At 39.8% G+C, this 27,300-nt stretch overlaps 1 long non-coding RNA gene across 1 annotated transcript; it reads right to left on the bottom strand.

The window, feature by feature from the left end:
* Positions 1-66: 66 nt before the first annotated feature.
* LOC135208737 (uncharacterized) lies at positions 67-18,610 on the bottom strand. Its single transcript, XR_010313212.1, has 4 exons — positions 18,472-18,610; positions 14,832-14,934; positions 956-1,042; positions 67-342 (listed from the first exon to the last, which is right to left on the bottom strand). It is a non-coding gene; the product is annotated as an uncharacterized LOC135208737 (long non-coding RNA).
* Positions 18,611-27,300: the final 8,690 nt, after the last annotated feature.

Below are 27,300 nucleotides of genomic sequence, written 5' to 3'. Positions count from 1 at the left end.
TTCACCAGGATGTTCCAGGAGTATATTCCAAGAGAATTTTAGTAATGGTTATATTTTCTGAGGTGGTGATAAGGCAGTGGGTGCATAAGGTTGGGAGGTCCTTGTTGCCACCTCAGCAGCTGGCTGGAGGTGTGGCACCAGTGGGTGCAGAAGGTTGGGAGGTCCTTATTACCACCTCTGCAGCTGGCTTGAAATTAGGTCCCCAGCCTTCGTAACTACTGGAGGGAGTTATAATTTTGAGATGGTGATAAGGCATGTGGTCCAATGTGTGTGGAAGGTTGCGAGGCCCTTATCGCCACCTCCGCAGCTGGCCGGAGAGGAGGTCCCCAGCTTTCATAACTCCTGGAGAGAGACGCTGAGTCAGTAGCACTACTAGCCATCCTACAACTTACTATATATACGTAGCTGCTGATTGATATACTATTTATACACTGACTGAACTAAATGCAACTACTAATTCTGCTTAGTAACACTATACATCAATTCAGCTAGTATTCTCTATTAGTAATGGAACATTAAAATGGAACCACAGCATACGGGAAATCATACTAATTACTGCTAAGTCGTGCTATGCTAGTGGCCTATAGTACAAGGTTAATTTGTAAGGACTAAATTTGACTTAAAGCCACAAATTTCTCGTCTATTCATATACAATATTATAGTCTCCATAAAGAGACCAAAATTAATGAAGGACTCAAATTTCTCGTCTATTCATATACAATATTATAGTCTCCATTAAGAGACCAAAATTAATGAAGGACTCAAAAGTTGCCTGAAGCAGTTGCATGTCAAAAAATATTCATTGTTTTTACTAGGTCAGAAATCTCATGATACACTGGAGAGCTTAAATCATGCAATAAACGTGGGAAAATTTCACAATAAAACTAAAGTGTTGCACAGGTAATGTGACCTAGAAAATAGTAAAACAAAAGCACTTTCACCACTATCAAATTACCAAGCAAATAATGTAGCTTCTATGTTGCATCCAGTCTTGGTTACTGTTCCTTAGGCAGCTCTCACTGGTCAAGCTGAATGCAAATCTCTGAAAGATGAGATAAAATTAAATTATGTACTAATGGTTTCTGCTCAACTTTTCTTCAATTTCCAAATAAATCATATTACTTTAACCAGACAAATGTCTACCCAAATCCCACAAATAATAAAGTACTGGATTAATTTGCGTATGTTCAGATATCTGACTGCAAATTGTAGGGTGTACTATCCCTAACATATAGTGCAGTTCACTCAAGTTAGCTATTTCATCACTAATTTGGAAATAAATCGTGAACTAGTCTCACTGTAAAAATGGGCAAGGAGTCTGGTTACACCACTGCAGATGAGTAATATTAAAAATAAAAAGTATGTACTAAAGAAATGACCAACAAAATTTATTTCTGCATTCCTGAACAGTAATGGACACTGACAAAGAACTAGCACTCAAGCCCTGAAGCATTGGCATTTTGTGAATATCAAACCGCCACATCATATATTTACTAGAATTCACTTGAACATGCTGGAAATGTGTATCGGGTAAACCTGGGTTAATATGCTAAAATGATACATAAGGCACATTCCTTAGTAATCCCCAAAATAAAGTGACCTCGCCTTATTCATTTGACTGAACTGAAGCTCAATTATCCTAACTAGTACTTTTTCACCATTATCATCAACATTTATTCTCTTACTGCTTTAAAATCACAATTTGTCGAAAATTGTATTTTTCCAAACTATACAAACCTGAGGTCCTTTAACAATAGGAATGTACCTACGGTGTAGCTGGAATTACGGCCGTTGAATCTTGAACAAGGTGGTTAGGCAGTAATTACTGTGGGGCAGGCTAGCCTGCCCTGATGTAAACACTCCACTTTGCCTTTCGGCCCAGGTTCAGATTGAGGGGTGGCATGAGGTGGGCATACCTGTTAAAGGACCTCAGGTTTGTATAGTTAGGAAAAATAAAATTTTCGACAAATTGTGATTTGTTCCGATACGTAATACCAAACCCTTGGTCTTTTAACAATAGGAAGACTCACTGATTGGTGGGAATAATCTGAGTGAGCCTCTAGAACTGATTGGAGTTCTGCGCACCTAGGCTACTCCTCCTGGTCGTAAGAGCCAGGAGGAGTGCCCTGCTGCCTCTGATAACTTGACCGGAGTATAGGAGCTGCATGATCAAGAGTCAGACTTCTGGGCCTTTTCGAAATGAGTGAGGGATCGTGACTCATCCGAGAAAGGGCTGTGAAGAATATTGGCGTTGGAGACATTAATGCAAAGTTCTGGGAAGGGTTTGCATTATTGTTAGTCTCCTTCCTCTCCTTGCTAGAGGAAGGAGCGGGATTGCTTCTATGATTCTGATAAGAAACATAAAAAGGATGCTTATGTATAGGCTTACCGCATCAATCGTCTGACCAGCCAGTGTAAGTTCGAGTCCTATCCTCAAACCCGAAGGACGTGGAATGGAGTGTCGAGGCGTGGAAGGGGGGAGAGCTAGTCTCACTTGCATCCTTCTTACCTCTACAACTGCATACCATGGACGAAATGCAACTTGTCCTTGACGGAGCTGGGTAAGCAAACACATCTTGCAAGCATCAACCACTGGTCCAGGGAAATGAGGTTCCAAGGACCTGTGGGCAGTCCCAAAGGGAAATTAAGATATGGTTGCAATGGCCTATCCATCTCCCTGTCCGACATATTCTTTGGAGTGATGTCCAGTACCCACTACTGGTCTATCCATCTGCAGCGAAGTCTCTCACGGTCTCGTATCCCACTGCAGCAAAGTCTCTCGCGGTCTCGTATGCCACTGCGGTGAAGTCTCTCATGGTCTCGTCGTCTCCGCAATGGATAAAGACACCGACATTCCATGGTGGGTGTTGATACTTATGGGTACCGGAACACGCCAGTAGGACGAAGTAATGACTGATCTGGATCAACTGATACAAAGTCCACAACGTAGCTCATGACGGTCTCGGACACTTCGACAGCTGCCGACTGACTGCGTTCGGTTGTGCGAGGCGAGCCGTCCATGCATCTGCGGCGTAGTCACGTGACCCTCGCCTTTTGAGGGGTTATGCCGAGAGACCATACAAATCGTCTATCTGTTGCCACCGATGCTGGAAGGCGAGATGATGATTCTCTCAAGGCATGTGCCAAACAGATGAAAGTCAATTGCCTTCAAGGGACCGAGGTCCCTGATGGCAAGACAGTTCACATAGTTGAATCTCAACTAAGGAGAAACAGTACTATGTGCCGTTGAAGACGAAGGTGATAGGTGAATGCAGACCTACATACGTCTTCACAGCTGAATCGAGAGAAGTTAACTCTCAAGATTCTGAAAGTGGAAAAGTCCCACCAATGACACCAACCTGTGAAGACGGCTTAATCTCTGTTTTTTTACGGAGGACTGAAAACGCTAAACCGCTACTTCATTGCTGTTCGGTGAGAAGTCGGAGTTGCAATGAAAGAGGGATTGTGCTGCCTGAAGAACCGCTTCTCAGGGGCTGAATCAGGGAGGACATATATATACTTGGAAGTAGAGCTGGCAGGGCGGGGAACAGGCGATGTCTTCCGTTATACATCTACAATTCGGGTTGGACAATGAACAATTGCACACCTACGAATAAGATATATTTAGAAGACAAACTCAGATGTCTGAAGAAATCATTCTGCCGCTGCTATGCAGCGGTAGACTAGGCTACAGACTTCTGTTACCGTGCTGTAAACAGAAAGATGATAGCGAGTCTAGTGAGATATCCCTGTCTGAAAATTCTCGCAATGTCAAAGGCGATGCAGTAGAGATGGTCATCCACGTATGCGAGAATTCCAGCCAACCAGAGACCTAAGTCTGATTGCCAGGCAAAGATTCGGTTGGGGAGTCAATCATCGCAGAGGAGAGAGACAATATCCGACCATACTATCTCCTAGAGCCAGCTGGTACTGGGGTGCAGCAGGCAGGGCTGGCAGGCAGCCCATACACTGCTAGCTCTCACTCACTCGTCATCCTGAGTTGCCAGGTAATCCATTCCAAGAAGGAATGCGTTCGGGTAGAACCATCAAGCGCAAGAAAATACGCTAGAGAATTTTGCATTTAATTGAAACGAATTTCAGTGAATGCAAGTGCTGTGGTGGTGTTGTAACAATACCACAAGTATCTCAAAATCGAAACTGGTAACTCCTGGCAGGTTGCAGGGCAGTCCCGAGGTGCAGTTCAATTAAGAGAATACTATTCGTCTTGGTCACAACCCGTAGAGTTAACTACGGTATGTGCCTACACCTCGGACAAGTCAACTGATAACAGAAGCATGTCGTGAGGGCAATATACGTAGTATATTTGTAGGTTCCTGTACTTAGACCTCCATCCTAAATTCTCTTCCATTCGAGGAACAAGAATAAGGACTGGAAGCCGACACCCTTCATTCTCTAATGAAGAGAGTGAAGGAGAAGTTTTCCCGAAGGAAGACTTCTATGGTGAAAACAGGATACCGAAGACTAAGTTCAAGCCGAACTGGATGTTCCCACCCGTTCTTCTCTATCCCGGGGTTGGCCGCCTACTGAGGCGACGGACCGTCAGGTCAATCCAGGCTGAGCCCCTCCCGAGATATTCTTCCTTCAGCAGCAGTACCTCTCTTGAACGCTAGAAATTCCAGGAATTCGAGCATTCGGCGAGATTCCCGATTATCGTAGTAACAATTATCTGGGATTCTTGTCTCGCCCACTCTGGACCGTGGTTTCGCCCAAGTGTTTGTAGATCATAGAAGACCAGAACACTCGGAGAGTGCTAGAAACTCCAAAGAATTCTAAGCGGTTGGCGAAACCCACACCGAATTCGTCAGACGATCATCGGGTGGTGGTCCTCCCGATTCCCGTAGAAATCGAGGATAGGGAAAGATCCTTCCTCAACGACGGGGACTTACAGCTTGTAGGACCCGAAGGTCCCTCCAGGAACGCAGTCCCCGACATGGAATCCTACGGAGAACGCTCTGCAGGATCCCTCCCCTTCCCGTCGCAGCCATAGGGAGAGAGGGAATGGGGGAGGAAGATTGGATACTCGCTCGCCTTCCCAGCAGAACTAGCAGTCGAAGAAGTGAGTACGAGCAGCTATCACCATGCAGCGATGGCCGCTCAGTGTCTAGGAAAGCTACTGTCTGGAGAAATCGTTTTCCCGAGGAGGGTTATGAACTCGCACTGTAGGCTAAACGTCTGCCGCCACTGTTTGACAGGAGAGAGCCGTACCGTCCTCCGATGCATCCCAGTCCTCGTCGAGGTCGAAACCTCTCAAGAGGACCGAAGGGGGAGCCCACCCCGGTCTCTGCATGCGTGGTCCAGTGGGACTGTCACGTGAATGGCGGTGATGGTCACTCCGAGAGTCTGAGAAGCGTCATTTGTCCTCGCCAGCCCCCCACGATCTCCTCCAACCACTTGAGCAAGGATCTGTTGGTCCCAAGACCGAACCAGGCTCGTAACCGGACCGTAAGAAGTGCATTCATCACTGTCACTCCTGTTTTTCCTTGTTCCTCCCAGTGTAGCCTGAGGATGTTGAAGGGACAGGTGAGGGAGACCTGACGTTCCTACCCTGCTTACTAGCAGAACCAGTAGGCCGAGAGGACTGCAGGCGATCACCAACCCACGGTGGCGATCGAGCTGCAGGTCTGGACCAGCGGTCTTCTTGCTGAGAAACGCTGGACCAAGGAACGGAGCGTCGGTCTATTGCGTCAGGGGAGCTGCTACGAGAGCTCCTCCCCTGCCTACTAGCAGAACCGGTAGGCTGGGAGGAATGTAGGCAATCACCAACCCACGGTGATGATCGAGCTGCCGGTCAGGACCAGCGGTCTTCTTGCGGAGAAACGCTGGACCAAGGACGGAGCGTCAGTCTCTTCAGGAGAGCTGCTATGAGCGCTCCTCCCCTGCCTACCAGCAGAACTGGTAGGCTGGGAGGACTGCAGGCGATCACCAACCACGGTGACAGTCGAGCTGCAGGTCTGGACCAATGGTCTCCTTCCGGAGAAGGGCTGGACCGAGGACGGTAGCGTCGGTCTTGTGCATCAGGGGAGCTGCTACCAGTCGGAGCCATCTGGTCCCGGTGGGAGCGATGGTCGGGTGACTAGTAGTGTCCACTAACGCGGTGAGAGCGAGCACCGTCCTCTTGATGTGTCCAGGTGAAGCTGGAGCAAGTCCAGACGAGGCTGAACCAGGTCCAGGCAAGGGTGGACCTGGTGGCCAGGGGGTCGGGGGGCGTGGGGGGGGAAGCCTCTTCTCAGCCTTGCTACATGAACGATCAGGTGGGAACGTCACGTCAACCCTGGGAACCGGCAGATCGCCGTGAGAGCGATCGCTGGCCTGGCGGGAGTCGCCTGAGCGACTGCCACCAGTCTTTCGCTCCGAGCCTGGGTCCTGGTGGCGAGCAGGCTCGGCTGCCTGGACCCTGGCTGCACGGTCACCCGCGGGCGACCGTACACTCGGTACCTCTCGCAAACAAGCGGCCGAGACGGTCCCTGGCGCTGAGGCAGAACCTCTGGCGCCAGGAGAGGAGGTACCGGTGTTAGCCGGTACCCCTCTGGTCCCCGTCATCTTCTTCCTTGCGGAAGGAGAGACAGGCCCCATTCCCGAAGGAACAGGAGAACCAGCGGAAGCCCCAACTGTCCCACCGGAGTGGGACAGACCCTTAGAGGTCTCTGAGTGAGACTTCTTAGGGGGGGAGGAGGCTACCTTCTTCTACGGCTGGGGGGCCTCAGAAGTCGAAGGGGAAGAGGTGGCAAAAGACGACAGCGACACCACCTCCTTCTTCCTGGACTTGCTCTTCGCCAGTTTCCTCAGGACAACCGACAGGTACTCCATTCAGGATGGAGTTGGGGCAGTTGCCGAGGCAACACTGCCCAACTGCACCTGTCCGGAGGAACCTGTGGGAGTAGCAGTGGAGAGTACGCTTTCTCGAGGGCGGCTACGAAACTCTTACCTGGCAGGTGAAGTGTCTGCCACCCCCGAGGCGACCGTCGTCTGGGTGGGGATGAGCGTGCACCTGACAGGCGACAGCCGATACCGTCCTCCGACTCTTCCAAGTCCTTGTTGAGGCCGAAACCTCTCTGAAAGAAAAGGATTAATTAAAAGAGGGCTGGATGGCCTGCCTCTACCGGTCTCTGCATGCATGGACCCGCAGGAACGTCACGTCAACCCTTGGCACCGGACGATCGCTGCGAGAGCAATCACCGGTCTGGCAAGTCACCCGATTGACTCCTACCATCTTCCGCTCTGTGCCTGGGTCCTGACACAGTGAGCGTACTCAGCAGTCTGGACCCTGGCTGCACGTGTACACTCGGTAACACTCGCAAGCGGGCGGCCGAAATGGTTGCCGGTCCGGAGGTGGAACCTTCGGAACCGGGAGAGGAGATACCAGTGGTGGCCGGTACCTCCATGGTCCCCGTCTGCTTCCTCCCTGAGGAAGGAGAGAGAGGCTCTGTACCCGAAGGAACGGGAGGACCAGCGGAAGACCCACCTGTCTCACCGGAGCGAGACAGACCCTTAGAAGTCCCATGACGAGACTTCTTAGGGGGAGAGACCACCTTCTCTTTTACGGCAAAGCCTTAAAAGTTGAAGGGGAGGAGGCATGAAGATATGATGATCTCGAAGAGGAGGATGAAGACACTTGACTCCTCTTCCTCTTCGGTTCCTCTTTCTGCCAGATTTCTACCTTCAGGAGTAGATAAACCTCACAGGGCAGCGCAACAGCTTCGTCCAGTGACCTAACTCCTGGGTAGTAGTGGTAATGAATATGATTATCAGCAGGGGATCAGTACACACACTCGAGGATCGGTACGCAACATGCTACGAGTCATAGGTACAATTCCAAAGTTAGGATAACCAATACGAAGAGCATCCAACTAATACTGCTGAAAACACAATCACCACTAGTCTGTAAAATAAGGAAAACGAATATTAAAGTAATGAGGATACTCCTCACGCATCCAAGGGCACCACCCTCTGAAGTGAGAGGAGATCCCCAACATCAACACCGCACGCCCATCCTTCTACCTTCTTCCGATAATAAGTGAAAGGAAGAAGGAGAAGAGAAATTACCATAACAAAACACGGACAAACCTTTGAAGTTCCCTCGGTAATTCCCTAATTCCCGTTAAATACATGTCTCATCCTCACGATAAATACATATCTCGTCCTCATGCAGGTCTGAGCCAGTTTTAAAGGGCGAAAGAATGTAAACAATATGTTGGCATACCTAGCCGCCGACTCTTAACACAAGTAGAGGGGCAGTTACAAAGGCTATCACAAAAAGTGGGTTTGTATATTAATTGAAAAACCAAGGACAAACCTTTGTTTAGTATTAATATCAAACACCGTATATGCATAATTATTTAAATACCAAAAATAAACCAAAAGGATCCCACTGGGAAAAAAGATCAACGACCAGTCCAGCCGGAGCTCACAACACGTCTTCATCGGAAGACGGCCGAAAGCAAAGTGGAGTGTATCAGTGTTCCCACAAGTCCGCCATCACAAAATTTCCCTAGCGCGAGAGTAAAAATTCCCCAGATCAGACCCAAATTCCCCAAAATATATTTTCCAGGGAATTCATACTGCCAAGCACGAAGAGCATGACAGTTTTACAAAACAACACTACAGACCTTTGAATGTCTTTGAGACACACCCTGAGGCTATAATTATAAGATTATAGAGGTGGTTTTTCATTTCTCGGTATTTTGATCTCCTTCCTATTCCGCCCTGTCTATTTCTTCTCCCCAACCAATGAAGAATAACTTATTTTTCCTATTATTTTTTTTTTTTTTTTTACAAAGATTTAACGTTCTATGTATAGCCCATTTATAAATATTTAATATTTCCGTCTACACAAGAAAAATCATATAGCATTTACATATTAGTAACTGCAGGCAGGGGTAGGCTGTTTGTATAATGAACTGACGCTCTCTCAAGATCCCGTGCTGGCACAAGGCCACCTTGTTTACAACAACTCCCTCTTTCTTCTAAATGTTATTGTTATTTTTATTAACATATGTCTGTATCACTACTTAGTCAATAATATTGTGTAATTATTCCAGTTTAACTATTTGTCATTACTTATAGATGTACATTTATCATTCTTTTAAAATTAGATACTCAAAAGTAGTTAATTAATGCTAGAGATCTGATTGTATAAGATTTTTTTTTTATTTTCTCACTCGTCCAACTTACTCTATGTTATGCTATATTTCATATTTCCTTGCTTACCAATTTATTCTTTATCTATGGTGTTAAGAAACCAAGATATTTGTAGAAAGGGGAAACATACCGTGACCGCCAAAAGTGCTCCTTGGAGACAGTCTTAAGCTGCTTATCTGCGGATTTAAACGCACGTGGACATTAAACGGACATTTAAACGCCTCGACAGGACCCAAACAACCCCAACGAGAGCATTCTAGAAGAGGTATAATTTCTGTCCCTTTCTTATTCTCTTTGTTACTTAACGTATCAATTATTACTCATTTTAAGACTATTTTCATTAATTTTTTCCTTTTTTACTTCTTATTTGACATATGTATTGTTATTCCAAAATAGTGGTTCACTTACCTAGTTCATTTAGAAGTAATCATATGACATTGAATGTATACATAAAGAAAAAAGGGTAGTTGCAATAGGCTGGCTTTATCAAAAAAACAAAGAAAATGCTGAAAGTTCTCATTTACTAATAAATGTATGGATGTACACTCAAACTATTTAAGAAGATAATATCTCTCCTTAATAAGAAGATATCAAATAGAAAAATACATGTAATATTAAAAGGATTCTTTGGAATTATATTGCATGACTAAACATTGGAAAAAAGAAATAGCAGTATATACTAAACTATTAAGAAACTACTAAAGTATGAATATCATTTGTCATTCCAGCGTAAAACTGAAAATGGAAGATATCAAATAAACAAAGATATTAAGTAGAAAAATACATGTAATATTATAAAGGGTTCTTTGGAATTATATTGCATGACTAAAAATTGGAAAAAAGAAATAGCAGTATACTAAACTATTAAGAAACTACTAAAGTATGAATATCATTTAAGTCAAATGCGGTTTAAAACTGAAAATGGAAGATATCAAATAAACAAAAACCAGTCTCTATTCCTACAATACTGTATACAAATAAATACAAGAAAACATCTTTCTACAATGAGAATACAACACAGTATATCAAACAAATAATTCTTTGGAATTATATTGCATGGCTGAAAATTGAAAGAAAAATAGCATTATACTCATCATACTACTATTAACTAAAACGCAGCACAAAACTAAAAATAAAAGATATCAAATAGACAAAAAAGAATTTATATTCCTGCAATACATACATTGCATATACATACTCTATATATGATTATTATTATATACATTTTCTAAAGAAAAAATTTATTAGATATTTCAGTTAATTTTTCAGTTGTTTTTTAATGATCTGATGAGCTTCTTCATCAGTAGCATTTGAAACTAGTACAGACTTTACTAATTTTAACAAACTGGGATGATTATGCAAGTTTAATTCATGAGATGAACACTTACTTGCTGCCATCCCCTCCTTTGCATGGAGCAATCCTAATAGACTCTCTCTTTTGAGGCGGTTTCTATTCAGTTTTAAGGTACTGAACAACCTTTCTACAGGAACATTAGCAAAGGGGGGAGAGAGCATACCTCCAACAACTTTACGAAGGTTCCCATACTTGAGATCACCTTGATAAGTTGTTTGGTCTAAACGTTCTTTCCAGAATTCAACATCTGATTGTTAAGCAATGGGGTAAGGACTCCTCTAGGGCTTGCTGCCTCCATTCACTATCAACACTTTGCAAATCAGCTACATCCTTCAAAAAACTAAAGGATTCATAGAGACCTCCCAGAGATGCAGGCTGACACTTAGAGGCATTTGAAGGAAGCAAAAACTCCAAATGATCATACCTAGGATGCATCACTTCAGAAAACCTCACCCTGATTTGCTCGACCAGTTCGATCAGAAAATTCAGACAAGTCATACGAACCTGCTTTACCCCTTCTGGGTTATCTTTCCAGCATTCAGAAAGGGTTGCAGTGGCTGCTACACCTACATAAACATCAGTGATATTTAGTCTGATTTTAGGGTCATTAATATCAATAATAAACGGATTGCCTTGCTTAACAATATCCATTCTCAAGAAGTCTACCATTACTTGCCTCAAAAGTTTTATTACTTCTGCTCTAAGCATATGAAGCAATGGAGCTGAACTCTGAAACAGAATATTAAAAGAATTGACTTTAGCAAGCTGGAAACTAATAAACTCTAGTTGAGCTTTATGATACGGATTATTCAAAACAGATAGGATGTTTTTTAAGGTGTTTGAAGGATCTGTATTATCAAGAACCTTTTCAGAGAAATACAGCTGAAGAGCAGGCCACTGCTCCAGCACTCGGTTCACAGTTTTTTCCATTGAAAGCCATCGAGTCTGTGACAGACTCAATAGGTTATGTACGTGAACATCACAGAATTTCTGAAACTCCTCAAACTGATGCTTTCTATTGCTAGACCTACTAAAATGTGCATAAACATTTCGCAACATATCTTCCAGAGACACAGACATTTTCACACAAGCATAAGAAGTACAAAGATGTATCAGATGGCAGCAACATTTTATTGCAACAACATGAGGAACTTCCTTCTTTAACATAGCTACTACACTCCCTTTATCACCAAACATAACGTTAGTGGTATCTGAGGCATAACCAATTAGATTGTTTAACGGAATATTTTTTTCACTTAATGAGTTCTTGATAGCCTCATAGAGATCAGCAGCAGTACTGCTACTAACTGGTATTAGATAAAAAAAACTGACTAATGTGACGCATCTGCCCTAAATCAAAATATACCACGACCAGCCCTAATTGTTTTTTGTTGTCTCATCTGGAATTATGCTAAACTTTGTCGAACGTAATTTTTCTATCAAATCTTTTGCAAAATATACACCTAATCCCTGCCTTACAATATTACTGCACTTAGTTTCACAGAGTCTTAGATTTTTCAGAGCAGCGTTCTCTGCTGTATTCTTGGGAGCACTTGACTGCAACAAGTTTACTAAAGGTTTAGCTAAAGTAAACGGAAGGTTGTGTTCCGCAATGAAAGCTGCTATATGCACTTCTGTGCTTTCTTTATAAACACATTGTTTCGTCTGATTAAAGAATGACTCTTTTACGGATGGGGTTTCCTGTTTACTTTTCATATTTGCTAGGTGAACTTGGCTGCAACTATGTGTGAGTAAAGAGGAACGATGACAAGGAACTTTTTTGTTACACACTGAACAATCTGCATCGCTTGCATAATCTTTAGGAGCAACAGGCCATCCCTTGAATTCTTTTTGGTTGAGGCACTCATGTCGAAATTTTTGTTTATAGGAGCCTCTCGGCTTCTTTGGAACTGGCTCCTCTTTATCCGTATGTGGCGAAACTACACGGTTTTTTTTTCCATCTTAAAGTGTAGTATCTGCTGTCTAACCTAGAAATACAATAGCTTTGGTTAATATCTATTCCTGTTAAATAACAGGCAATCCTAAAATAACAAAAGTTAATGTTCTTCTAATATTAAGTATAATAAGAAAAGTTAGAGAAACTAAGTATTTAGAAAGTTAGAGAAACTAAGTATTTAGAAAGTTAGAGAAACTGCCTATATTCTAAGCTAGGCCTATCCAATTTTTAGGCTTGAGAGAGTTATTGAATTTCCCCTTCGGGTAACTGGGCCTTTGCTAAGTTGGACAGCATAGAGCTATGTTGATTTAGGCCCAGGCTTATCTCATCCATAAAAAAATAACTAAATTCTAAATAATTTATAACATACCTTCTACAGTTGTTTAAATGGTCCCGCCTCTAAATGGTTGAAGGGAACGCAAAGGTCACACGGCGGACGTTTCGTTTTCGTCTCACTCTCTCGGTGAACACACTACTTGACTACTTCTCAGTCTCACACGTGCATGGGTTATGATTATTATTGTTTTTTCCTAGGTCAAGGCGGCCGCGACTGGGAAGTGGGGGGAAAAAGGGGGGGGGGGGGGGGGGGGGGGTTCTTGTGTGGAGCAAACACTCTCCCTCCCAACCACCCCCACAACCGTATGTCTCCCAAAACAAAGGCTACAAGGGGAGAGGCCATAGTTTTGTTTTGGTCGGCTGGCGGTTTTTTTTTTTTTTTTTTTTTTTTTTTTTTAATGTTCCTAAGATTTCACTGAAAACCTATTGAAATTCCCCAGATTTCCCCAAATTTATCGAATTCCCCAGATTTTCCCAAAATAACATTCAAAATTCCCAATCTGGGGACAAATTCCCCAAAAGTGGGATCACTGACTTACATCCGGGCAGGTTAGCCTGCCCCACCGTAGTTACTGCCTAACCACCTTGTTCAAGATTCAACGGCCGTAATTCCAGCTACGCCGTAAGTACATTCCTATTGTTAAAAGGACCGAGGGTTTGTATTACATATCGGAACAAACAATCAGATCAAAGCAAAAACAGACTAACAATAATTAATACTTTGACTCCTACAACTAGAAACTCTTTATATTTAAGATGCATTATTGTATTACTTTACTTCAGGAGTTCAAAATCTCTTTAATATGCTTACTAAAATCATACTAAAATCTGTAAAACATTGACTATTAATGCGACATTTACCGTCTTGTCTTATGTTTTAACATGACATTCTATCATTTCCAAGGTGCTCACAGAAGCAGCCATGGTACTTATGTAAAAATTTACCCTGCCCTCTGGCTTCGTATTCTTTTCTTAATAATTATGAACTTAAGTAACAGACTAATTCTTGAGGTTAAATTGCTGTAAGCATTTGCAGGTCGTCTAAAATTATTCGTACAAGTTTCTCTCTAAATTTGGCTGTGGCCCTTATCCCCTCTAATACATTCTAAAATGAGTAGAATTTTATATTGTAAACGGTAAATTATACCATAAAAAACATTTAACTAACAGTCATTGATCAAATATATTTCCTGTTACCTTAAAGTACTGAACTTGACTGCAATGCATACACCTAACCCTGTTTTGATATAATTTTTTAAAATGTTCATATATCTGAGTCACCCGAATTTCAATAACACTTATCCTCCTGATTTGTCCCATTCAAAATCAAGCTTGATGACTAGAGGATTTGACATGTTTAGAGAAAAATACCAAATATTTTCAAATTGGCGACTAACTTGTTGCACAGCGACAAGTAATCTTACAGTACAATAACAGCCTATTGTGATTAAACAATATATATATTGTTTAATCACAATATATATATTGTGATTAAACAGTGCTGTACATACGTTTTCATATTGTAAACATCTGACAGTACAAATGCAATATACTTTAACAGTACTGTATAGATTTCATAAGGTATGAGGGCTAAGTTTGACCAAGACACCTACCACACTTTATCTTCAAGGGTAGGCCACTGGTTGCTTGGGTTAATTCCTAAGGAATAAATCTGACTGTAAGCCACACAACTCTCATCCATTCATATACAATATTATGAACTCCATTAAGAGACCAAGACTTAATGAAGGCATCAATAGTTGCCTGAAGCAGTTGAATGTCGAAAAATCCTCATTGTTTTTACTAAGTCAAGAGAAATTTCATTATGTATACACTGGAGAACTTAAATCCTGCAATTAAAATATGAAAATTTTAAGTACTGCTCTGATGGTTCATGTTTAAACCAGGAGCTTGACAATTACGATATAATGGGTTGTTATAGTGCAACTAACCTATCTACATTTTACAAGAAAACTAAGTGTTGCACAGGTAATGTGGCCTAGAAAATAACACAAAAGTACTTACACTACTATCAGATTACCAAGCAAATAACGTAGCTTCTATGTTGCATCCAATCTTGGTCACTGTTCCTTAGGCAGCTGTCATTGATCAAGCTGAATGCAAAACTCTGAAAGATGAGATAAAAAGACATTACTAATGGTTTCTGCTCAACTTTTCTTCAAGATGACAAATAAATCATATTACATACGTACTTTAACCAGGTTAATGTCTAACCCCAAATCCCACAAGTAATAAAGTACTGGATTCAGTTGCATATGTTCAGACATCTGGCTGCAAATTGTAGGGTGTACTATCCCTAACATATATAGTGCGGTTTTTTCAAGACAGCACTCGATTCCTGTTTGCAAACTCCCAAAACTTGATTAAACCCGTACTCAGAATTTTGAACCTGAACTACACTTAAACATGTCCTCATCCTGTATGAGAATGACCCGATAATGATTCGAGGAGCACAGAAAATTTCTGAACCACAGGTAAAAGCAATGATAATTGCAATTCAGGCAATAAGGTTTTATGCTTGGCCAGTGGGGTATAATTGAATGTCCCTTATGGGACTATGGCCAGATGTGTCCGTGTGTGCAATTATTAAGGATTTATAGTGTCACTTAAGCCCTGAGATAATGGGCTGCTACTTTTCCTCCAGTCCATCAGATCTTTTACCACTTAGTTGTCTATCTTCTTTCAGTCTCTCTTCTGCCATTTTCATCATTAATTGGAAATAAGTCGTGAACTAATCCTCAGACTACAAAAATGGGCAAGGAAGCTGGTTAGACCACTGCAGAAGAGTAATACATAAAATAAAAATCTACAATAAAGAAATGATCAATGTACGTATTGGCTTTTGCTGAACTTCAAACCAACATGGCATAATACTGATTGAAGATTCACTTGAACTTGCTGGATACGTCAAGATAAACCTAGGTTACTATGCTAAAAATGATACACAAGGTACACTCTTCAGCAATCCCCAAAATAAAGTAACCACATCTTATCTTACACATTTGACTCAACTAAGTTAAACCAGCTTGAAGTATCCTAACTAGCAGTTTTTTGTCTTTGTGTATATTTTGTCTCATTACAGCACTTTACCACACTCAGATCAAAGCAAAAACGAGCTAACAATAATACTTTGGCTCTTAAGGGTAGGAAAACAAGAACTACGTCGAGGTTTTGTTCCTACGTCTCGACGTAAGTCGAAAAATGACGTAACATGAGACATCATCGAAAATTGTGAGAAAACCTTTAGGTGTATTGAAAACGACTTAACCTGCATTTTGATTTTGATAATTTTAAAAATCCAAATTTTGACCATTCTGCCGTTTTGGAGCCATATAAAAGTTCCAGTGTTCTGTCAGACTGGCAATTTAAACCCGGAACACGGACTGTTACCAAGGAAATAACTTTTGATGAATATATTTGAAGAGCAACATAATCTCAAAACGATGTAAGCTGAGTCTGACGTAACCTGGGGACTGCCTGTACAGGCATATCCCAAGGATATATTTATATTACTCTTGATATTACTTTACTTCAGCAAGGCAATGTAAATATGATTACTGAAATCATACTCAAATCTGTAAAAAATGTACTATTAATGCAATGTTTACCGTCTTGCTTTAAGTTTAAATGTAACTTTTAACATCTCCAAGGGCTGGTACTAAACCTAGTGCTCACAGGAGCAGCCATGGTACTCGAGTAAAAATTTACCTCTCATGCTTCAAATCCTTTCATATTTATGCAACTTTAGTAACAGACTTCCCCAACTACATCAGTATACCATAAACTAAACTGTAGGTTTTATAGCAACTCTAGTTATGCCAATCTGCAATGATGTATGTTATCTCTTATGAACTTTCCAATTTTTTTAACATTGATTTATCTAAATCTGAAACAGCACAACCCCTCCCAACCCTTAACTGGAAATAACTTTTTATCTTGCTGATATAGTATACTGAGGTACAAAATTATATACCTCGACAATACAAACTACAAGAGATTAAAATTCTTAACACAATAATAAATGTGCTAAGGTGACCTCCACAAAATGCACTTCTGAAATGCACAAGCTGTGAGGTTTCTGATGTGGAATTGTTGTGTCACTGGGAGGTTTGGGTCATTATGGTCATAAATCATCTAGGCAGTAAGCAACCTTATGCGCAAAAGGAGCATTGTGGTTAGTACCAGCCCCTTGGGGATGTGAGTAAAACAAAATGATGATAAATACCATAAACAAAGTTTTACATTCTTAATAAGGCCGTAAGACGTTTTGGCCATTTACCAGATTGGATGTTACGGCCTAAATGATTTATGGCTGAAACGACCAGGAACCCCACTTGGAGAGACACCAAACAATTACACATTAACAATCTACAACCACCTACAACTGAACATAGCATCAGTCAAGTGTTCAAAGTGAACGAAAGGCTAGGAACTAAAGAAGTGAATAAGTGTAACCTTATTGTAAAGTTTTGCGAACACTTAATATTTCTCCCACTGAGAGGGAATTGCAGGCAACTTTGCTTTGATAAAGAAACCTGCACAGTTTGCAAGTCTGTTTCTACAGACTTCTGTTTAGTTTGGTAAACTAGTATGTGAAATATAACCATCATTTATTTTTATTATGGCTAAAAACAGAGCATGGGTATATTCAGCAGAGGCTAACAAACACAAAATTAACCTTTTTAACAGCACAGTTTGGTATACAATACTACCCTAATGACTGGTAATGCAACCTAAACCCTTGATTCCAGTTTTCTCAATTCAAACTTGACGTGTGTAACAAGCTTCTAGCAACTGCAATTCATTCCAAATGCAGTGAGAGCATGATATGAACTCACTGGTTTAATTAATGATCATCAATGAAATCAGATAATACAAAACGTGGCTTTAAAGACAAAAATGGCACCCTCATAGGCAACTGTGTGTTAAACAACAATCTACTCCATTAGCCTCGCTTAAATCTTGAAACTTGACTCACACACCATAGTTATGATAAGACACATGGCAGGTCAGACTGAAGACCGTCTAGCAATATTAGTAACTTATGGTGTAATTTGAAGGTTCAAATTCTTGCAAAATGTTAGTGCATTGAAAACCATTCCTTCTCATTAAAGTTATATGAACCCCGCTGGAAAAGTTGTTGAAAGTGATATGATGAATTGAAATAAAAAAAATTACAGAAGTAACCACAGGCCTTTTTGTAACAGCCTAAGAGGTAATCCCTTCCTCTATCAAATCCTAACAACTTTTAAATATAATTTTAACTTATATATTGTATCTAGGGTCTCTGCCTCGGAACCTTAGGTCATATACTGACAACACGATAGGCAAATCAACGATGGCCGATACCCTTTCATAGGCTATATTTTCAATTCATCCACGAAATCTGTACATTTAGTTTCACTGACTTCATAACAAACAAAGACACTTTCTGTAACATATCGAAAGCTGGCTACACAACATGAAGCCTTGTTATATGGCAAACCAACTTACACTTGGAATAGGCTAAGCATAGGCTATCTTGCTGCCAGTTAAGTGTAAAAATTACACATTCCTTTTAGACATACTCACATCTCTCAATGAAACAAAACTGAATTGCCATTGGAATTTAATCAATGTGCATATAAATAAATTTATCAGTTACCTGGAAGAGCCTTATGTTTCCCAAAATATGGCACAGCTATGTGGAGGCCATTCTTACTCAATGAAGGATGCTAAAACAGAGTGAGTGTGGAGTCGGACTGTGGAGCCAGAGCCCAGTACCCGGCAGTCTGACTTTGACAGGGATACCAGACGGTTAGCTCCAAAATTCCCAAAAAACTTAGGGAAAAGTTTGACCAGAACTTCCTAAGTTATCCATATCAGTAAGTTTCTCCGTAATCGATGACGAAGTTATATAAACATTTTGATATAAATTTGATTAAATGTTCTTTGGCATATTGTTAAAACGGCGATAGATATAACAAATTCACCAAAATTCCCCATTTCTCCATCAACTATCTGAATTCCCCTAACTGGAGAATTTTCCGTATGCCTGGCAACGCTAGCAGGGTATTACATGTAATTCCAATAATATTCTGTCAGAGATGATGGAATATTTGGCTTAAATTTCTTTAATTAAAATTTATATGAACTGTTCTCTTCCTCATGAAACAAAATAATACTGTAAATCTTCTGGCACAGGAAGTTTTTGAAATTACGAAATTAGACCATGATTTGAGTGGGAACGCGTTTAAGAAAATTCTCCAAAGTCTTCAGAAAAGAAACATTTTGAAGACACCCGCTGGGAGATTTAAGAAATAAGAAATGAAGGATTAGTTGGCGAACTTGAACAAATTTATCTAATATATTATACCATATTAAATGTTGCAGTGACTTTGATTAAAAAAAAAAAGACGATTAAAACTGACATTTTATACTAATAAAGTATGGTAAACTATTTATTGGGAGATTTAACTCATCTTCAACCAAAGTTTTAAGATTAAAATTCAGGGCGTCATATTTTAGTGCAACAGAGAGAGAGAGAGAGAGAGAGAGAGAGAGAGAGAGAGAGAGAGAGAGAGAGAGAGAGAGAGAGAGAATTATTTGTAATTACCGTAAAAATTGTAACCATTGTTGTTTATAGAAAATGGATACCGCTAATTAGCCAGATATTAGCAATATCACTGGAGGTGATTCGACGATAATTGCAAAGTGCATTTCATTTGCCATTTTTTGAACCATTGAGAAAAAACATAGTTATATAATGCTAATTGGTATTGCTTAGGTTTTACGTATTTCATTATAGTTAAAAAAGACTAGCCCTACAGTAAGGACAAAAACTTGGCATTACTGGGTACATTAATTTTGGCAAATCGAACTTTTTCTTTTAAGAAAACGTGTAGTATTTTGCTATTTTTGCCTAACCTCTGGCGAAGAGATGCCATTCTCCTAGATATCTTCAAAAGAATATTGTAGGACCTCTCGGCATAATAAAATCAAAGGTAATTATGATGAAAGTAAACGATTCATCTATATAAAAGAATGGATAAGGATTTTTTGAGATGGCCTGTTCATGTGGTGAGAATGGAATGTGACAGAATGATGAAGAGGAGAGTAGCCTATAAGTCGTAAGAGATAGGACAAAGGAGGAGGAAGGCTTAGGCCTAGGTAGGTGGAATGATAAGGTACTGGAAAGGAGGCAACCTTAAATCCAAGAAATCCCCGAGCGCTTACGAGACAGGTGAATTGTGTAACATATATTGAGAGAGAGAGAGAGAGAGAGAGAGTAGGCCGGTCAATAGAGGGTCGAACCCTAAACTAATTACTATAAAGCTGGAATCAATTTTAAAGTGTTCTTTCATATGTACATATTTCCAGAAAAAAAAACCCACCGGCCAACTCCTTGAGCGTTTTACAAAATTTGATCCTGAAGTTAACATCTTTATACGTAAAAAGCTGCTCGAAATGCAAAGATTTTGATTGAATGGCAACTTCAGCATTGCTTATTTTTTTAGATATAACTAAGTTCATTTTCAATTAAAGGACTTTTTTAGACCAAAAGATTAAAAAAATTCCATTAGATTTTGCAATTTATGGGTCTATTTTTCTTGTAGGGGCCCTAAAATATATAATATAATATAATATAACAAATATCTTATTTTTTTAAGGATTAGATGGTCTTTTTGCGTTACGTGATAGTATAGAGTTAATCTTATATTACCCCTATATAATGATATTGAAACTGCAAAGGCCTCGGGTAATCATATATTACACCAGGGAATGACAATGTCGAATTTTAAAATGTTTCTTAAGAGGACAGCAATTTCCATCTTGAAGCTTTTGGTGTTATTCAGCATATATACATATATATATATATATATATATATATATATATATTATATATATATATATATATATATATATATATATATATATCCCAGAATTGCGAGATGGAGTTGTTTGCCTAAAATATGACTGACCAATATAAATTCAGTAAACCAACTTTTGTTTGGAGCATCATACAGATTTTTCTTTTTCGACATTTTCCATACAAATGTTATAGATACCTTTTTTTCCAGGTATGATGTGCATAATTTGTAAGAAGTCATTTGTTCCTATTGTTCAAGTAAAGAAAAAGGACTACTTAGTCTTAATGAATATAGCCAACAGAGAAATGAAGAGACAATCTACCAGAAACTGCTCACCAGTAAAAATGAAGGGCTTGAAGTTTTGATTCACGAACACTGTAGGAAACGGTTCAACAATAAACGTAGAATTTCAATCAGAAAAGGCTCAAAGAAGAAAGACAAGATCAATAAATTTGTTTTACTGGAAAATTAACTGTTTTTTATGTAATTCAACCATCAAGATAGATAAAAAGAATCCATCGAGACGGGATTGGCATCTTGTTTCGACAATTCAGCTTCGCGAGAAAATCTTGGAAGCTTGCAAATTTAGACTTGAAACTGACGAGCATGATGAATGGGCTTTAGAAGTGCATGCCAGAGCACTTGATTGCATTGATTTTATTGCTGCAGAAGCTCGATATCATAGAAATTGTCGGCTTCTATTTGAAACGATTCAAAATCTCTTTCCTGATAAGCAAAAATGTTTAAGAGTTCGGCGAAGTAATGAAGGAATGAAGAACAGTTTTAACAAAGCTTGTGATTGGTGTTAGAAGCTGAAACTTCCATCCACTCAATACCAGAGTTCAGAGAAAAGGTTACAGAATTTTCAGATAATGATGAAGCATATGATTCTAGGTATCTAGAAAAGACTATTGAAAAACCATTATGGACTACCTGGAAGAGAAGAAACACTAATATATTTCTTTGATATGGCCAGCTTCATTATAAATAAGAAATTCAGAGAGAGAGAAGATGACATACAAGAGGAAAGTAGAAGGATCATTGAAGCTGCTGCAAACTTAATCAGAGCAGAAGTTCGGGAAAAACAGTATGACTCATCATCATATCCAACTACAGAAGAAATAACTAGTCCATGGATTCCTGATAGCCTTAGAATTTTTATGGCTAGCTTTACCAAGTCCACACTTAAGCAAGAATGTATAGGACAATGTATTGTCAAGTTAGCTTCTCGTATGATAATACCACCTATCTTATTTGCCCTGGGTGTTGAGGTGGATCACATTTATGGATCAAAGTGGCTCAATGATGAATTGTTCAAGGTAGGATTTTCTGTTTCCTATTGTGAAGTCACTCGTTTCAAGCAAGCTTCTCTTACCTCAAAATCGTTGAATGATATCATCAAGCAAACATCAACAGAAAAAAGCTTCACACAATTCATCGCAGACAACCTTGACCACCATATTGCTACTTTAGATGGCCGAGGACGCTTTCATGGCGTGGGCATCATTTCTTCAACAGTCGGGAGTCGTCAGAGTGTAACCAAGGAGATACGAATTAAAAGGGCTGATGAGTTACTGAGGGTAACGGAATTAATACTCAAGGCAACAGATGTCCATATTGCCATGTTCCCACAGAGCAGAAAATTCGACAGCATTTTGTTCAAACCTTCGATAGAACTTTTATACCCTTATGTTTTACCTGAAACACTGAATGCAGAAATGTTGTGGCATGCTGCAAGTTTAAATTCAACAAAAGATAACCATAGACCTAACTGGTCTGGTTATACGCAAAACCTGATTCAAGAAGGGAATCAAGAAAAGGCAACAATAACATTGCTGTCCATTATTAATTTGAATCCGACAAACTACACATGCATCTACTCTACTCTGCTTTTTGTGATTGCTCAGTGTAAAACACTCAATGTTACAACACCATCTATAACATTTGATCAGCCATTGTGGCTTAAGGCAATTGAAATTGCAATAGAGAAGTCCTTGAATATTGTGATACATTTTGGAGGTTTCCACACATTGATGTCTTTTGTTGGCAGCCATGGCTCCTCGATGGGATAGCTCTGGCATTGAAACTGTGCTGCAAAATAAGTGTTCCAAAGTAATGAAGTACTAAAAGATATATCTCCAGTTTATTAACCCTGAGATGGAAAACTATTGACAATAATTTTATGTAATGCTTTTCCATAGTTTTGTTGGTGTAACAAAGGCATACCCACCTTTTAATGAATTCCATTATCCTTTATAATGAGGATTTTAACCGGTTTCATTCACACTGTATCTCATATGAATTCAGCTTAATGGGGGGTGACTTTAGGAGCACATTGTGAAAAATGCTCAAGGACTTAGCTGGTGTGGTTTTTTTCTGATAAAATATAAGTATTAAAGAATACTTTAAAACCATTTCCAGCTTTATAGTATTTATTTTCGGGTTGGCCCCTTTTTAAGCCTGAATTGATCGGCCTATAGAGAGAGAGAGAGAGAGAGAGAGAGAGAGAGAGAGAGAGAGAGAGAACACAGCCATATGAACGTAACGCCAAGTCCGCGCGCCTTGTTTCCGCAAGCTATCACGTCAGCGAGTTTCTTTTTTCTCTCTTTTTTTTTTCATGAACGTGTGAACGTGACGTCCGTATCTCGCCCAGATCATCTCGAGTTACTGCGAGAATCTCCTCCCTTATCTGTTGACACTATCAGGATTCCCTGGAATTGTTTTATCAATCGGGGAAGGCGTTGGGTTTCTCCCCGATAACATCTCAACTCGGCCTAGGGAAATCGGGTTCGGAGTGGAAGCCAGCCGGCTCCTTCTGAAGTCTTCGCTTATAGTTTCTGAACTGGACCGGATCAGTACAAGTACCGCCGGCGTAGATGACGGGCGGAAGGAGTTTGGGAGGTCTGTGTCTTACGTGACATGTCGAGAGAGAGAGAGACGCCGGCGTAGATGACGGGCGGAAGGAGTTTGGGAGGTCTATACGTGACATGTCGAGAGAGAGAGAGAGAGAGAGAGAGAGAGAGAGACTCGGTAATGCGTTCATTTGAGCGTTTATTGTTCAACTTCCTTTCATGAATCTGGTAGTCGCCAAGAGGACTAAGCCCCTTAGAATCGGCTGGTCTCCCAGAAGGGCTAAACCACTCTAGTTCTGCTAGTCTATAAGGAGCTCTACCGCTCTAGAGTCTACTTGTCTCCCATTAGAGTCTACTTTTATTAGACTTTACTAGTCTCACTTAAGACCAAATACTTCTAGAGTATTAGTCTCACTAGGGGCCAAACCACTCTAAAGTCTGCTAGTCTCACAAGGGGCTATACCGCTCTAAAACCTCCTAGAGAGCCTACTTTGGAGCCTACTATTAGTCTCACTTAGGGCCAAACCTTTCTAAAGACTGTTAGTCTTACAAGAGGCTAAACCAATCCAGAGTCTGGTAGTCGCCTAAGGGGATAAACCACTCTAGAGTCTGCTAGTCTCCCAGATTCTCATGCAGAAAAGGGGAAAGTATTTTTTATGCATGCATAAAAAAGCTTAAAGTTAAATAAATGAGATGAGTAAATGAATTTTTCATTTTCATTTATATATACATGAATCACAATCGTTGGCAGATATGTATTAAATTCAAAGTGACTGATAGGATGAATTTTCCCTCGTCCTATTTTGTAGATAAATAGTCATACTTTTCCTTTATTGTTTAGTCTTTTAGCTGCATCAAGCAAAACACTACAAAGAATTTGCCATCCCAGAAATGTATAAATATAAAACACTATATTTGCTATATATATTCATATTTAAATATATGCAATTTACATAATTTGAATATGAGGATGGTCTAGACAACCAACCTTTTTGCCACAATATTTTGGACGTCAATAATTTTGAATCAATTACTTGCATCAATATCAGGCTACATAGGAAGCTACCGATAGGTATCCCAGAGGATGAAAATTTTTACCAAATAAAGAGAAAAATCCAGGGAATATCAAACATGGATATCACAGTCCGTAGAGTTATTTGCGTATACCATCCATAATACTTTTACTATTTGCTTGATTCTAGGATATTTCCATATCAAGTTTCTTTGCAACATAACGAAGCTCTGTTATGTAAATTGCTACTTACAAATAATGTTGTAACTGTATGATGCAATGGAAGAGCATCGGGAACAAAAATAAGCGTTCACTCATCATTTAGAAATAAATAAATTTTGATAAATTTTATGGTCTTAATACTTATGTAGCAATATGATTTTTTTCACTTATATTAGTTTTTTGCTCCCTGACCCATTCAGCTGAACCAGTCACTTACGTTATTTGGAACCAAGTGATTGGTTCCTTTTTAGAAAATGGTTGCTTAAAAAAAATCAACGGAAACAAAATATTTTCTATTCACTGTCTCTTCTCTCTACCTGGGTCATTTAGTAATTAGCCCGATGCCAGGTAAAACACTATTTTCGTTACTATTGATTGGTTCATATATATTAATGTCTCGGCCACATAGAATAATGGATTTTATTAATATAAAGATTACGTAAACAAAATTTCTGGTTACAAAATCATAACACAGACTCATGGACACCAATGTTCGTAAAACTGATCAATTTCGCATCGTAATATTATACATAATATCTTCACAGTTGTTCAGAGTGACGGGGCAAAGGTTGACATCGAGGTAAGGTTAAGCCACGCCCCGTTCTTCCTTTCGACCAATCACGTCACGCCTCTGAAAATGATGCCAGAGAGGTCCCGTGAATGTTGGAATTCTGTCTTTACTCACCTGTTTGTCATGTGGTAGTAGTTTTTTTTTCGTGTTTTTGTTTTACTTTATTGATTAAAATTAATCGAAATTTTGTATTTTAGTTTGTGAAATATGGCAGGAAAACTCGAAACATTTCAAAAGATGGAGGACGATGGCAAAATCAGCCCGTACATTCGCCCGTCACATTTCACCTTTCATTCTGCGCTGGCTGGACTGGTCAGAGAACCAGTCATGTCCAGGCTTACAAACCCTTTAGAGAAGCGAGGCATGAATGAATGCAAGGAAGCCCAGGTACGCAGACGAGGTCCTCCGTAGGGCACCAGGTGGAGAGAGAGAGAGAGAGAGAGAGAGAGAGAGACAGAGAGAGAGAGAGAGAGTCAGAAGGGTTATGTTATTATTGTGTCGTTGGCTGAGGATTTTTTTTTTTTTTGTAGATGTTCCTCTTTACTTTGTAAATAGAGTAATACGGTTCCAATATTTTCTCTTTTAACATTGATGCAAGATAATATAGGCCTTCCCGTAGACCTGTTTCTCGATAATGGATAAAATTAAATGTCTAATTTATAATAATTTCAAGATATACAACTCTGAAACAAAAACCTCTTACTTTTAATACGAAAATAATAAACAGCGTAAAATTACTGTACGAAGTAATCGCTAAAATGTCAAGACTGACAAATTTGATGGAAAAACGGTCTCCGTTCCACATAAATATTGTCCATTTACTAATTACACTCCACTCCTAATGGAGTGAGTGATGTTCACTCCTCGTGGAGTGACGAGACGACTGAAAGGGAAGGTGCACCCTCCCCACCCCCACAAAACAACTCGCCCCTTTAATGAATATTGAGGTACCTTTGAAGACAAGGGATTGGCGGATGGTGGTGGGGTGGTGTTGGGGAATTTAGGCCCCCCACCCCTCCACCGAACCCGAAACAATTCACCCCTTCATTGAATATTGAGGTCCTTCGGGGATGATGGGGGTCAGGGGCAGAGGGTGGCCTGCCCCCAAAATCTTCAAAGACGGGGGAAATGGAAAGCCCTTTGCCCCAATTAGGCTCGACGTGGAAGGCACTTTGGCTTCCAGGATTAATTATACAGGGGTCTATTCTCCTGTGGGTTTCCGCCGTCAGATCAAGGAGGACATTATAATTCAACATTTGATTCAACATCTGTGTCAACATTAATATTTATTCAACGTTTTATTTAGGTGGGTTCTATGTTGAGTATTCTTATTCGTATTTTAATTTTCTGAAATTTTTTTGTAGATTATCCTTACCCCAATGTGAAATTATTCATGAATAATTTATCTTATCCTCTGTCTGTCTGTCTGTCTGTCTGTCTGTCTGTCTGTCTGTCTGTCTGTCTGTATATATATATATATATATATATATATATATATATATATATATATATATATATATGTACACACACACACACACACACACATATATATATATATATATATATATATATATATATATATATATATTATATATATATATATTTGTGTGTGTGTGTGTTATGTGCACGTATATGTGTTATGTCCATGTATGCACGTATGCACGTAATTTTGTACTGAAATTCGCATTATTAATTCTTATTAGGTGCAAACTCTTAGGAGTAGATTTGAAAGGGAAATAAATATTAATATCAACAAAACTGTCAAATTTTGGATTCCTTGTATATTTTGTTGAATCAATAAAATCTTTTTCCTAAATTGGAATGAAAATATACAAAGAGTTAAATAAAGTAATATCTGGGAAGTGAAAGGTTACAGAACTTTTTCATAGGGTTGATATAAGATCAGAGACCACAGGGATGATAAAAGAAAATCCATATGAGTTTTGTTATACTGACAAACTGGAAC

This window comes from Macrobrachium nipponense, chromosome 35 (genome assembly GCF_015104395.2).
Source record: "Macrobrachium nipponense isolate FS-2020 chromosome 35, ASM1510439v2, whole genome shotgun sequence".
NCBI classification, from domain to species: domain Eukaryota; kingdom Metazoa; phylum Arthropoda; class Malacostraca; order Decapoda; family Palaemonidae; genus Macrobrachium; species Macrobrachium nipponense.
This window is presented reverse-complemented; position numbering and strand designations above follow the sequence as displayed.